General features: G+C 46.3%; 1 protein-coding gene across 1 annotated transcript in view; it reads left to right on the top strand.

Annotated features, from left to right (window-relative positions):
• Positions 1–15,437, top strand: part of LOC121290171 (adhesion G protein-coupled receptor A2-like) — a 241,134-nt gene that overhangs the window by 138,213 nt on the left and 87,484 nt on the right. The gene's annotated exons all lie outside the window — the stretch shown is intronic.

The following is a 15,437-nucleotide window of genomic DNA, read 5'->3' as shown; positions in this document are numbered from 1 at the left end:
ATTATCCAGATGTGAAAAGGGACTCCTGAGCTGCTCGTTCTCCTGCTCCTGGAAAATGGCAAGCGTTAGGGAAGGGGGTCAGTGACTTGGCCAGTGGGTTTTGAAGAGGCTTTCAAAATCCCAGCAGAGTTGACAAGACAAGGATTGGATGCGCAGTGGTTGAAGGTGTGGCCAGCCATGGGGATATGCAGTAGAGGAATGAGGGGAGGCGGGATGGAGGGGCAGATGCAAGAGAGATGGCGAAGGTAGGGTGGGGAAGAGGCTGCGGTAAGCCTTCATCATCAAGGCAAGAATTTGATGACCACAAGGCTCCCCTGATGTTGGATAATTGGAGGACACACTTGGCACTGCGCAGGCAGCAGACTACGATCTGAAGCCTCCTGTCAGTGCTGTGCCTGTAAGCCTCTCTCTCTCTCTCTCTCTCTCTCATTCACAGCCATAATCAGCACACTCTGGGTTTCCACTTAAATAGGTCCTGTCAGCTTCCTCTCATCTCTGTGTGGAAGTCATTTCCACTGCTACAAAAATGCTTTACCCCTTTCCTTTGAGCATCTGATTCAAAGTGAAGCATTCACACAGATGAGTTTAAGCACAGGTGCATCGAAATAAATTGGCAGAGGGAGAGGTTTCGGGGGAGCAGGGGCCACGTGCTGTGTGCTGAAGATCTGTCCTACCCATTTATCCTATACGATATCGGTGACCATACTTTCAAAGCACTTCATTGACTGTCAAGCACTTTGGGACATCCTGAAACAGTCTAATGCATTGAATAATCTGGAGTGTATAAGGCATATTGTGAGTCTGTTGGGTTTAGTTAGAAAAATCATGGACATGGGAGTGGGGGAATGTGAGGTGGGAGAAAGACCATTTGACCAAGAGTCAGGAATCATCCAGTCAGGTAATAAAGAGTCTGGTTGGTTTCCAATCAGGGTGGGAAGGCAGAGCCATGCAAAGATTGACATGTCAGGTGACCAATGCCAGGGGTGTGGGGGCAGGAGTTCATGTGATGAAAGCTATAATACGTCCAAGTGGAGTTGGCGAGCCTGTGAAAGACATGGGACTTGGAAGCTGCAGAATCTCCTCAGAACCTTTTTGTAGAACTCCTGAACCATCTGTGTAGCCCAGCCATGTGCGAGAGGAACGTACAAGCAAACAAGTCACCCTGGGGAGAAGAAGGTCGTAACCAGTTTGTTTAATCAGGAGTTGGGAGCAGTTTCTATAAACTCTACCCTTGCTCTCGTACATGTTACACAGCAGTCAGTCAGTGTTGGGAAAACTAGCTTGTAAGTAAGAATTAACTTGCATTTATATAGCACCTTTCGTGAGCCAGGACATCCCAAAGTGCCCATGAATTATTTTCAAAGTGTATTCTCTGTTGGAATGTGTGAAACATTACAATCAATTTGCACACAGCAAGCTCCCAAAAAACAGCAATATGATAATGATCAGATCATTTATTTTAGTGATGTTGGTTAACAGTCTCATTTCAAAGCTAGCATGTCCCTTCGTGCTGCACAAGGAGTGTCAGCCTGGATTATTGGTTGAGGACTTTGAAGTGGGTCTGATTGAGAGGTAAAAGTGCTTTCCCCTGATCTGAAGCCAACAGTGCAAAAAGTAAACCCAAGTCAATCCCGAAATGCATTCAAACGTGACAGCGAAAAGTTGTGAGGTCTCAGTCACATTTTTTTCACTGGTGCCATTCTTGTTTGACTTGCCCACTGGGAGAGGAAACTTGAAGTTAATGGTGGCTGACAGCTGTCCGAATTGGTTTTTCATCAGCTCTGCCTGTGAGCCATTCTGTACACCAAGTTACAGAGGGTGTGACGAAGGCAGGAACAGGAAACAATGAGCTCCGCCTGGGCCCCTTTGTTTCCCAAATTAACCTGTTTGCAGACCCCCTGACTGATACTGCCCCTCCTCCCTTCCAACTATTCTACCTTCTTGCCATGAGCGAGAATGAGAACTGAAGGGAATTGTGATGCACTCACATTGGGAATGCTGCACCGTCAGAGGTGCTGTCTTTCACATGAGATGTTGGACCTGTCTACCCTCTCGGCTGAATGTAAAAGCCACTTTTGAAGGAAGGAGGAGAGTGCTCACTGGTGTCCTGGTTAATATTTATCCCTCAAGCACCTTGACTGAAAAACATTATGTGGCTATTGCCACATTGCTGTTTGTGGGATCTTGCAGTTCCTGCATGTGAAATGCTCTGGGATGTCCTGAAGATTTGAAAGACATGATAAAAATGCAAGTCCTTTCTGTTTTTCTGTAATAAGTGTGGATCTGGTGTGTGGATTGCCTCAAGTAAGGAGAGAGCAGGACCTGAGCCTGATGCAGAGCTCATCGATTCCATGAAGGAGCCTCAGTTAGTTGATGGCACCTGTTAGGCTGGAACACCTCGTCATTTTTTAAACAGAGAAGAGAAAAGATGAGAGGCAGGTTTTGAACCTATCCCAAAGAGTTTCACATCCAGTGGACCATTTTTACTGCCATACTGGTGAAGTGGCAGCCATTCTGAGTGAGATGTGAGGCTTTTCTCACTGTAATTCGGGGTTTGCCAGTCTCCGCGATTAGTCGGGAATTCCTAACCTCTTGGTCACTGCTGCAATTAACAACCAAAGAAAACATGAATAGGTTAAAAGCAAAATACTGCGGATGCTGGAAATCTGAAATAAAATCAGAAAATGCTGGAAAAACTCAGCAGGTCTGACAGCATCTATGGAGAGAGAAACAGAGTTAAAGTTTTGAGTCTGTATGACTCTTCTTCAGAGCTAAAGAGAAGTAGGAATGTAATGACATTTATACTGTTTAAGGGGGGCGAGGCAGGTGAAGCTGGATAGAAGGCCAGCGATAGGTGGAGGCAAAGGAGAGATTGACAAAGATGTCATGGACAAAAAGACAAAGGGGTTGTTAATGGTGGTGGTAAGGAGGTGCTGATAGTGGCATAAAGGTAAGAAAGCAGCATGTGATAATAGCAGGATAAAGGTAAGCACTCTGAAAAGAATAACATGAACAAGAAACAAATGGCCCTTTTGGGGAGGGGGAGGGGATGGTAGTTGGGGAGAATGGATGGAACAAGGGATAAGAAAGGAGATGAAACAATGAATAAATGAATAAAAATGAAAATAAGTGGATGAAAAAAATAATTTTTTAAAAGGGGGATTAAAAAAGGGGTGAAGATAGAGGAGAGAGTTCATGGTCTGAAGTTGTTGGAAATATGAACACGTTTTGGGAGAAGTTGGGTTTGTGGGGCTTCAAATAATTGTGTGTTTCTTATTTTCCTTGAATGCTTTTTGGCTTATTGATTTGAATACTTTTGGAGATGGGGAGGAGAGCTTGTTTGACTGAGAATCCAGAATTATCCAATTGGGAAATGAAGATTTCCATTTGGTGTGTGGAGGGTGGGATATTGTGAGGACTGACAGGTCAGGTGACCAGTTGGGAGGGGGTGGAGGAGTGTTGGCTTGAGGTGTTTGACCGTGTGAGGTCATGTGATAAAACCATCAGAAATGCATCCAACCAGAGTTCGCAAACCTGTGTTGAGTGAGGTCATATGAGTGTGCGAGGCTGATTGTATTGGAGGTAATTTCTAGGTGGTTTAAACCATTCAGTGGGCAGAGGTACAAAAGAAATGACCAAAGGAGAATTGGAGCTTTTCTGGATCACTGCAGGGATGGGAGAGGGTGAAAGGCTGAAGCAGTTCCTTGCTGAGCCGCTGTTGCGGTGGAGTTTGATAGGAAGCAGATGGCTGAGGAAGATGGAGTGCAGAGCCAGCTGTGTGTTTACACTCTGTCCGGGGAGCTGTGATACTGGGGCAGGCTTGGGTCGTGTTTAGCGTCAGGCTCCGGCACATCTCCCAGGGACATAACCAGGAAGAGGAAAGGATGGAAAGCAATCCTGCCCTGAGGAATCTTTTGTGAACCTCAAAGGGATCGACAGGAACGTTTCTGCACAGTGTCAGTGGGATGTTACCCAACTACCTTAGGACAAACTGGAGGAAAAGTAAAGCCTGGCCACTTTAACCTTCCCCTGTCCCTCCATCCCTCCATTTTACTCTCCTAATTGAGCTGCCTCTGGTTGAAGTATAGTTCCACGTGGCCAGTCTAGGCTGTAGCTGTCACTAGACTATTTGGCCAAGGGAGTTAGCGCGACTTAGCCAATGTTACTGTGGTGTTGGTCTGGTATTGAGCAGGGAAAGTGACATATTAGCAAACCTTGGCTGTTTTGGATTGTTTTTTCCCAACTCAGGCCTGAGGTGCTGAGGTTGTATAAAGCCCTTAACGTGACTTTGCCCTGTATATAGCTCGACACCACAGCAGCTGGAGCTTTTGACCAATCGGCAGAAGCAGTCCTCTCAGGCTATTCTGCCTTCTGCTACCCTCTGAGATACAACAAATAAATGATGGCCTTGCCTTTCCACAGCACCTTTCATGACCAGACATCTCAAAGTGTTTTAGTCAATGAAGCACTTAATGATGTGTAGTCACTGCTGTAATGTAGGAAATACTGCAGCCAATATGTGCACAGCAAGATCCCACAAACAGCAATGGAGTAACAACCAGATCATCTGTTTTAATCATGTTGACTGAAGAACAAGGATGACACTGGGGAGAACCCCTCTGCTCGCTTTCCAGCCGTGCCTGTGGATTCTTGGACGTCCGCCTGACTCAAGTGAAGGATGGCACTTGCAGTGCTCTGGCTCTGTCCCAGTACTGGACTGGGAATGTAGGCCTGGATCATGTGTTCCAGTCTGTGACGTGGGGTTTGAAGCCATGACTTTCTGACTCACAGGCAAGAGTGCAATCCAGTGAGACGAATCCTGTCTTTGAGCTCTGGGAAATAGGTCCCCTTTGTGCTCAGAGTTTGAGAAACAGTGTTGATTGGGGTTAGAAGAAATATTTTGGACGGTACCTTTTTTAACTAAGCACACTGAGCTCTGTTTGGCAATGCCTCACTCTCAGTTCAGGAAGGATGTGGTGAATGACTTTGAATGCATGGATGGCCCATGTGAGGGGCTCCAGAGAAGCAATATTAAAATGCACCCAGCCACATCTGAAACTCCACAACTCATTCCTCACTGAAAGTTTCAAAACCATTCTAAATATTATGGTTTATCGGAGGCTTGAATGGAGTGGGTGTGCTGAGTCCAAGAGTGGTTTCTGTAGTAAATGGGACCGGGTGCTGGATAAACACAGCACACAAATCTACTGCATAAAGGTTGCAGTATTCCCTCTCTGTAGATTAAAGAGCTGGAGGAACATAAACTGTCTGTGACAGGACTTAAATCAACACTGAAATCTTGCTGTTGCTCAACTCTCTCTCACCGCCTGCCCCCCCCGCCCCCTGCACTTCAACAACGCTCCCCTTCTCCTCATATGAACACAAGCATTTTCATTTTGTTTGGAAAAGGAATTTCCTTACAGTTTCCAATCCTTCAGAATTGCCTGGCAGTCTTCAGGTCTGAAAGATGAGTTGCCAGGACATTACTGTGAGCAAGTCCAGGTGGAAATATCATAGAGGTGTTCAAAAGAATGTACTTCATTCATTCTCATGCTGTGTTAAAAAGATATTGGAAATGGGAGTGAAAATTTATCCAATCAGTGAAGAGTGTCCACTCTCCAGTTGGCTGCATGAAGGTAGAATATCATAAGATGAATGTGTCGGGTGACCAGTAGCAGGAGTGCGGAGTGACGGGGGGCACGTTAGTGATGTGTCTTTTGCCCGGGGTTTTACTCACGGCTGTGTCTTGAAAATGAATCAGTAATTCCTGGAAACTCCAGGTCAGCCCTGGAGGGTTGACATTCCTGGGTGTAAATCACCCTCAGCCTGTTTAATAAACGGAAGTTAGCCTGCCCTGCCCTGCCTGGCCTGGCCTGAACAGTCTGAGGTGGCTGGTATGGATCGAGCGGAGTTCCAGAACCCTGTCCTGATCAACACCTCACTGGAATCCTCCGCCCCCCCACCCCCGCCAGTTGCCCAGAGGCAGCCAGAAAGTCTCGAGATCTGCACAAGCGAAAAAGGAAACCAATCCTGAGACATAGTGAGGATAAAAGCGAGAATTGAGCTCACTAAAGATCCTGTTGCTCATCGGGGCCTTGACAAAGTCAAAGACCTCTATCCGACTCCCTTGTCAGGAGCGAAACTACTTTCTATCAATTCCAAAAGAATATTTTTGTTTGTTTGGAGTTGAAGGCAGGTTACAGGAAGCTGAAGCATTAGTGCTGCTGACCAGACGGTCTATAAATATACACTAATTAAGAAAATAGAGAGCTGCTTTCAGAAGCAATGGGGGGCTGAGATTGGGTCTCTGCAGACTGCATCATTTCATCAGGCTCCAAATGGTTTATTTAGCACTTTTTCCCCTTCTCTTCCCAGCCTTGTGAGGAATGATTTATATTGTACAGCAGTTCATTTAACAGGGGCTCCGTTGTGAGAGGCAGAGCCTGTGTTCAGGCACAGAGGAGAGGTGAATGTGCGATGCATATTCTGAGATTGACGACACCTTGAGACTACTTCAGTGGTTGAGGAGCACTTTGGGATGTTAGGAGATTGTGAAAGGTGCTACAGAAGTCCAAGTTAGAGATGTAGGAACAGGAGTAGGCCATTCAGCCCCTCGAGCCTGTTCCAGCATTCGCTGAGTTAATCACTCATCTATATTTCACTTCCATACGACCAACAACTTTAGATAAAAAGTATTCAAGAATTGAGGAGAAGGAAACTTTTGCCATGAAATAGAATAGGTTTGATTTTCTACAATGTTCGTTAGTGGTCAGAGAACCATGTGGTACAGCAGGAGGCTGTTCAGCCAGTTGAAAAAGCTTTCCAATCGCACCCATCGTTCACTTGCTGTAACTAGCACTGGTATGCATTATCTAACTGTCAGTATACTAGAGCAATGAAGCCAAGGTTAGCTGAAGATTAGGTGACTGGTCAAGTTTCTCAATTCACCAGCATCAAGCTCCCAGCTCTGTACACAATTGTCTCGGTTTGATCAGTGACCTCTGCAAAGCCAGAGCCAAACAACACTGAGCTGCTGAGATTGAGGCTTCTTGCAAGTTTCTTTCTTTCCCAATACCGTGGACAGAAGGTCAGATTCAGTTCAATCCTCTCCATCAATCTGTCACTGTTAAAACATTCACACAGGTCTATTCAGATTTGCTCATTATGATAGAAAAAAGCCGAGACTTGCATTTCTATCGCACCTTTTCCCTCAGGACATCCCAATGCACTTTTCAGCCAACGAAGCATTTTTGAAGTTCAGGCAGTGCTGTAATACAGGCAGTGCTGTAATACTGGTAGTGCTGTAATACAGGCAGCTCTTTTGTGTACAAACCACATTGTGTCAGCTGTGGGTCAGTGATCGCACTTTCACCTTGTGAGTCACTTGGCCTGGGTTCCATTCTGTTCCAAGGCTTGAGCACAAAAAATATCAAGGCTGATTTCCCACTCTAGTAATGACAGGGTGCTGCGTTGTTGGAAGTGCTGTCTTACAGATGATATGTTAAACTGAGGTCCCATCTACCTGTCTGGTGGATGTCACAAAACTCCCATGGCACCATTTGGAAGAAGAGCACGGGATTTCTTCCTGGCGTCCTGGCCAATATTTATCCCTTCAACAACATGACAAAACAGATGACCTGGCCATTAGCAGATTGTTGTGCGCATATTTTAAAAAGCTTTGAGATATCCGGTGGTGAAGCAAACTCCCACAAAAAACAACAAAATGGATGACCAGATATTCTGTTGGCTGAGGGATAAATATTGACCCAGGACCCTGGGGAGAACTCTCATGCTCTTCTTCGAAACGTTGCTGTGGGATCTTTTCCATGCATCCCAGAGACTGCCCTGGAGCTTCAGTTTAACATCTCATCTGATGCTGCAGCACTCCCCCAGCATTGGCACTGGTGTGTCAGCCTGGATCCTGTGCTGAAGTCTCTGGTGTGGCTGAGAATCCTCAACCGTCCTGATTCAGGGGCAGGTACTACCCACAGACCTACAGCAGAGACTGTGAGTGCGGAGTGACCAGGAGGGAGGGCAGCTGCTGTGTTTGTGGATTGGTGGGGATCATAATGCTTTGTGGTGAATTGAAGATGGTGACAAATTGTACTTAAAAGTGTTTATGTTCTGTGGGCGAGAGTTAGCTACAGTGCTGAGTTCATTCTGTTTTAATGAAACTTTTCTCAGGGTCTAATTGTGAGAAATGGCTCCCAGCTGTTCCTGACTGCAGAGCGCTCTCTGGCCACCTGGCTGGCTGCCTTCCCAGGGCCGCTTGCTCTCACACGTTTGGGTGATTTTGACCCGGGGCCTCCTGAATTGCTACGAGATGTTTTCAAGATTCTTTTAAATTTGTCCTATATTCATACTGGCAAGGCCAGCATTTATGGTCCATCCTGAGTTTCCCCTTGGGAAAGTGTTGGGGAGCCACCTTCTTGAACCGCTGCAGTCCACTGGCTGAAAGTAGGCTCAGCAAGTACAGCTATCAGGGAGAGAGTTCCAAGAATTTGACCCAGCAAGATGCTGAAGGAACAGAAGTTCATATCCAAGTGGAAACGGTGCCTTTGTGACTTGGATGGAAATTTGGAGGTGACACTGTTTCCATGTAGTTGTTACCCTTGTTCATGCAGGTGATGCTTGACTATACCAATACACTCCTAGCCAGCGTACCACTTCAGGTCGTAGAAAACTCTGCCCTTGTCCTTACTCGCAGAAGCTACTGTTCACCCGTCACCCCTATTTCCACTGACTTACATTGACTCCCAGTTAAGCATTGCCTTGATTTTAAAATTCCCATCCTTGTTTTCAAACGCCCCCTGTATCTCTGGAATCTCCTCCAGCCCTACAACCCTCAGGGATCTCTGAGCTCATCGAATTCTATCTCTTGAATATTCTCAATGCTGCACCATTGTGTCTGAACCTTCAGCTGCTGAAGAGCCAAAATACCCACATTGAAACACTCCACCTCCCCACCTCACTCTTGTCCTTTGATACATGTTATATCCCACCCCTTTGACCAAACTTTTAGTAAAATGACTGACTCTCTCCTTTTATGGCTCAGTATGATATTTTGTTTTATAATCCCCCTGTGAAGCATCTCGGGACTCTTTCTTATTTTAAAGGCACTACATAAATGCAGGTTGTTCTTGTTGCTATTGTGCAGCTCATGGGTTTGCAAGCTGCAGTCAGTAACCTTGGTGAATTGCTGCAGTGCATCATGTAGGAGGTGTAGACTGTGGCCACACTGCACTGCTGTTTAAAGTGGTGGATAAACCTGCTGGTCAAGTAGACTGCCTGCAAAGCCCCTTATCCTGGACTTCACACAGTGCTGATGGTGTCCTGGAGGTGCTGTCTTCCAGAAGAGATGTTAAACCAAGGCCTCATCTGCTCTCTAAGGCGGAAGTAAAGTATGCCAAGCATGATTCAAAGATGAGGATCTTCTTCCTGACCAATATTTAGTCATTAGATAAGTTCACAAAAAGAATTAACCTCTTCATGTGTCTCATCAGTGTTTGCTGGATCTTGCTGTTCATTGCTGTGTTAACTGACACAGTGAGAGTGACTGGAGATCAGAACTTCATTGGTCAGAAAGTGCATCAGAATCTCCTGAGGGTGTGAAAGGTGCTATAGAAATGCAAGCTCTTTCAATCTGGGATGAAGGTGAGCTGGAGGCTGGAAATATCTCCATCTCACTGTGCTTTGGGGTGTGAGTTTACACCTCACTGTGCTCTGGGGTGTGAGTTTACACCTCACTCTGCTCTGGAGTTTGAGTTTACACCTCTGTGCTCTGGGGTTTGAGTTTACACCTCACTGTGCTCTAGGGTGTGAGTTTACACCTCACTGTGCTCTGGGGTTTGAGTTTACACCTCACTGTGCTCTGGGGTTTGAGTTTACCCCTCACTGTGCTTTGGGGTGTGAGTTTACCCCTCACTGTGCTCTGGGGTGTGAGTTTACACCTCACTGTGCTCTGGGGTTTGAGTTTACACCTCACTGTGCTCTGGGGTTTGAGTTTACACCTCACTGTGCTCTGGGGTTTGAGTTTACACCTCACTGTGCTCTGGGGTGTGAGTTTACACCTTACTGTTCTCTATTTTGGGTGTGAGGTGAATCAGTATTTGTTAACTGAACTATATTGTTGTTTTGATGTCCAAATTAGGCAGGAAAAATGCTGGAAATCAAGCTGACTGCAGGAGAACAGAGGGCGGTTATCATTCAACTGACCACCTCCTCCACAGTTACTGCTGAGTACTGCACTGTCAGAGGGTCATTACTAAGGGAGTGCTGCACTGTCAGCGGGTCTGCACTGAGGGAGTGCTGCACTGTCGGAGGGGAAGTACTGAGGGAGTGCTGGACTGAGGGAGGGTCAGTACTGAGGGAGTGCTGCACTGTCGCAGGGTCAGTACTGAGGGAGTGCTGCACTGTCGGAGGGGAAGCACTGAGGGTGTGCTGCACTGTCAGAGGGTCAGTACTGAGGGAGTGCAGCACTGTCGGAGGGTCAGTACTGAGGGAGTGCAGCACTGTCGAAGGGTCAGTACTGAGTGCTGCACTGTCGGAAGGTCAGTACAGAGGGCATGCTACACTGTTGGATGGGGGTGAGAGTCTTTTCTGATTCATGTTGATCCTTACATGAAGCTGTGGGAAGTGGTGGGTTTGTACGGTTAGGCCAGAGGTTTGAGATTTGAAGGTAGGCAGCCTTGGAGTCCATTGACCGATTTTGGGACTGCAATATTCCCATCATCCAGAGCTGTTCGTGCAGAGGAGCTGTGGAGCAAGCGAGGGAGGGAGCGAGGGCCTGGGCAGCAGCAGCAGCAGCAGCAGCAGCAGCAGCAGTGAGGGCTGATGTGGAATTTGCAGCTGGTTTGAATTGGAAGCTCTTGTGTAAACAGTGTCAGTGTGTTCCATTTGCTCTTTACTGTCTTTCAGAAGCAGAGTTCCTGACAGCTGCAGGCAGCTTGCCTATTGGGGAGGTGTCGGACCAGAGTAGCTGGATGAGGGGTGACATTCCCCCTTTTCTGTTCATCCATGTTACCCCACACACTGCTCCTGCTCTTTTCCTATCTGGCTCATCCCAACTTCCTCCTCAGCCGCTCCATTGAGTTTCCACGTATTTAAGGGGAAACTGCATAAAGACATGAGGGAGAAAGAAGTTTGAAGGATATATCAATAACATGAAATGGAATGGGGGTGGGAGCAGGCCAGTGTGGAGCTGAAAAATTGACGGACTACTGGGCAGAATGTCCTGGTGAAAATTCAAGTCCTATTTTGGAGAACTCTGTTTTGTAATAGTCGTGAGAAACAGCAAAGAGGAATTGAGGGAAAGGAGGGGGGAAGGACTGCTTAACATTGGGAACAGTGAGTGCCACTTTCAGTCCATCTTTTAAGGCTTGTGCTGCTAATAGTGTGAAGGAACCACAGCCAACCTGCCAATGTATCAGCTGCACACAGGCTTGCCCCTTTTGGGTCAGAGAGTGGAGTCAGGAAAACGGTTTCCTATCATTGCACTCATCTTTCAACCGTGATTCTGTTTGTTCCCTATCTTCGTTTTTCTGTGTGCTATTTTAAGATCTGATTCACACCCCTTGGCACTCCTCAGGTCCCAGCTCCTGCTGAGTGAGATCTCTTTACAAATCTATCTTTGGAAGAGGCTTGAGTTGACAGAAGTAGCTGTGTCGGACCTGTTCCTCCCGAGAGTCTCCCTGCATGATCTGCCTTTACACAATGGAACAACCTTCTCCCTAATCACATTCCTGTGAGAAAGTTGTTAACCCCTTCACCAGTGCAATCAGCAAGGCACAAAGCACAGAATGCACATACACATGCGCACACACACACACACACACACACACATATACATGCACGCCTGCGCACATACACGTGTGTGCACACAAGTACAGAATCTTTATAGTGCAGAAGGAGGCCATTCGGCCCTTTGAGTCTGCACTGGCTCTCTGAAAGAGCATTCTACCTCGCCTCACTGCCCGGCCTTATCCCTGTAACCTTGCACATTCTCTCTTTTCAGGTAGCGATCCAATTCCCTTTTGAATACCTCAATCGAACCTGCCTCCACCACCCTCTCAAGAAGTTCGCTGCAGACTCCAACCACCCTCTGGGTGAAAATATTTTTCTCTCACATCACTATTACTTCTTTTGCCAATGATTTTGAATCTGTGCCCTCTAGTTCTTGATGTTGTCTTGAGTGGGACAGTTTCTCACTATTTACCCTGTCGATACCCTTCAGGATCTTGAATACCTCTATCAAGTCTCCTCTCAGCCTTCTTTTCCCCAAGGAAATCAGTCCTAATCTCTTCAATCTATCTTCATAGCTACAGTTTTTCATACCAGGAATCATTCTTCTGAATCTCCTCTGTACTCTCTCCAATATCCTTCCTCAAGTATGGTGCGCAGAACAGGACACAGCATTCCAGATGGGGCCTAACTGGTGTCTTATACAAGTTCAACATGACCTACTTACTCTTGTACTCAATTCCCCTATTAATAAAGCCCAAGATACTATCTGCTTGATTTCCTGCTCTCTCTACATGCTCTGCCATCTTCAATGACTTATGTACATATACACCGATGTCCCTCCGTTCCTGCACCTCCTTTAGAGTTTCTCCCTTTATTTTATATGCAAACACACACACCCCTTTGATCAGTAGCTAACCAATGCTGTAGCTCCTTTGTGATAGTATATGGAGACCAGCATTGTGGACAGTCATCAGGAAATGCTGGAATAACTCAGCAGGCCAGGCAGCTTCTATGGAGAGGGAGACAGAGTGAATGTATCAGGTCTGGGACCCCTCAACAGACCTGAAAACAGAGATGTGACAAGTTTCAAATGAGTGCAGAGGTAGGGAGAAGGAGGGGAGGAAAGAACAAAAGGGAAGGTTTGTGATCGGGTGGAAGGCCGGAGTGATGAAATAACAAACAGCATGATGGGGCAAGGCAAAAGGGATGGAAATGTGATAAAGAAGAGACAAGAGCTGGGACTAGAGGAGGTGTAAATGGGAACAGCAGAATCTTAACCAAGAGCTGCTGTCTGAAAAAAACAGAAGCAGACTTTCCGATCTAATATTCTTCAGCTTGATGTTGAGTTTGGAAGGTTGTAAAATGCTTAATCGCAAGGTGAGGTTCTGCCCCTCGAGCTTCTATTGAACTTCATTGGACCAGTGGAGGAGGCTGAGGACAGAGAGGTCAGGACTGAGAATTGAAATGAGCTGACTTGTTCTGCCAAGTGACCATCCAATCTTCAACCTCCCAATGTAGAGGAGATTATATAGTGAGCAGTGAATAGAATGAACTAAATTGAAAGAAATACAAGTGAATCACTGTAATCCAACTGTAGGTGAACCAAGGTATATGGAGACCAAAACTATGCACAATAATGTAAGTGCAGTCTACTCAAGATTCTATATATATATTTTATGTTCAGATTTTTGTTGCACTTAGATTTTACTCTGGCTGGTTGGTTCTGGTTTAATCTTGTTATGAGTTTAGAGATTTGCAAAGAACAGCTTATTGCTGGCTAAATTCAAACTCCAGGATCCATTGGATGTAGGGAGATGAACTTTGGAGGACAGGCTCTCCTTTGGAAAGTTCCCAGCTTCATTTCTCATTTGGCTGGGGTTAAGGTTGCTTTGTGCCCCCAATACTGACTAGCCTGGCAACTTACACTGAGATATGCACTTCTCTCCCCGGCCCCTCCTCTTCAGCTGTGACTCAATGGTAGCACTTTAACCCCCTGATTTACAAGGTTGTGAGTTCAAGCCCCACTCCACTGATTTAACCACATGGGCTAACAGCCCCAGTGCCAGACTGAAGGAGTGCTGCACTGCTAGAGGCGCATTGTTTCAGATGAGATTTTAAATTGAGTCCCCATCTGTCCTCTCAATTGGATGTAAATACGCCATGGCTTAGAAAGGGGGAAATCAAGGTCAAAGCACTTTTCTGTTTACGGACAGGCGGTGAGAGGAGAAATCAGGGCTGTTGAAATTAAACCCCCTCCTATCCATAACAGGAATTGGGAGCTGAAATCTGGGATCACCCATTTGAATTTGACCAGAGTCCAAGTGAAGAGACGAGCCAAATCTTTTACAAAAGAGTCAGTTGGAAGCCAAAAGGGAAAAACTCAGTGGCTGGAATAAATTTTCAAACACAGGTAACTTACCACAGCCAATTCCTTTTCCCTGACACAAAGAAAATGGTAACTTTTGATGCCCAGATGTTTGCCCAGCAAGGAAATTTGAATGGTGAAACTTAGGTGGCCCTTAGCACCGCACAACTGAAAACTGTAGCTAGGGAGATACAGTTAAAATTGCCCAGTAAAATGAAAAGACATAAACTGCTCCAATTGTTGGTGGAACTTTTGGATCTCATGTTACTGGTAGAGCAGTTAGATATTGAGCTCAACCATGACTCCGAATTCCCTCCCCTAGTCAAACTCGAGCTGGAAAAGCTCGGATTGCAACTAGAATTTCAGGAGAGAGAAAGAGAGAGAAAAAGGGAAAGAGATGAAGAGAGAGCAAGCGAACAAGATAGTGAAAGACAGGCTCCAGAGAGGAAACAAGAACAGGAAAGAGAATTCCAGGTAGAAAATTGGAAATAGAGCTAGCAGCTCAAAGCGATAGAGAGACCAAACAATTGGAAGCTGCAAGGGGAAATCTGTCTCCACCTTGTAGCACCCCCTTTTTCCCTAAACCCGAACCACCCTCTGAGGCCCTCAGGTATGCTGGATTTATTCCAAAATTCAACGAGAGTGATGTGGAGTCATTTTTTTGCCACTTCTGAGAAAATAGCAGGATAGCTAAAATGGCATCAGATATCTGGACATCTTTAAGCCAAAGGCAGCTGTCAAGAAGAACTCCATGCTGACTCCTGATGTGCCCATGAATTGTGAGCAGACCAAGGATCCCATCCTAAGTGCCTACGAGTTAATCCCGGAGACATATCGCCAGTAATTCCCAAACACTTGTAAGAAGCCCACACAAACCGACACCGAGTTCATACGGCTTAAGCAAATCGCGTTTGACCGATGGGTAAGCTCCCTAAGAATCCCACATACCTCGGAGGGGTTGTGTGAGTTGGTCTTGTTAGAAGAATTCAAAAATAGTCTACCCTCCAGGCTGTGAATACACTTTGAGGAGCAGAGAATCCTCCCAGCAGACAGCCAGGATCTCACCCATATGTCTGGAAACTCAGGCTGACCCTTTCCGAACAATCCCCGGGAATATTGGAAATAGAAACAGGGCAATCTCAGAAGGAGAGGCCTCCCCACCCAGAAAAGCAAACACAAAGGAGGGTGTGAGCAACCCTCCTGCAGCCTGAAAGGAGAACCCTCAGGAGAACAATGTGTTCCCATTGCAGTGAAATAGGCTATTCCAGACCTGAGTGCTGGAGATTGCTTGGGACGCCTGTAGTCCAATAGGGCTCCGTTTGAGTAGTCC

This window comes from Carcharodon carcharias, chromosome 17, assembly GCF_017639515.1.
Source record: "Carcharodon carcharias isolate sCarCar2 chromosome 17, sCarCar2.pri, whole genome shotgun sequence".
Classification (NCBI taxonomy): Eukaryota; Metazoa; Chordata; class Chondrichthyes; order Lamniformes; family Lamnidae; genus Carcharodon; species Carcharodon carcharias.
This window is presented reverse-complemented; position numbering and strand designations above follow the sequence as displayed.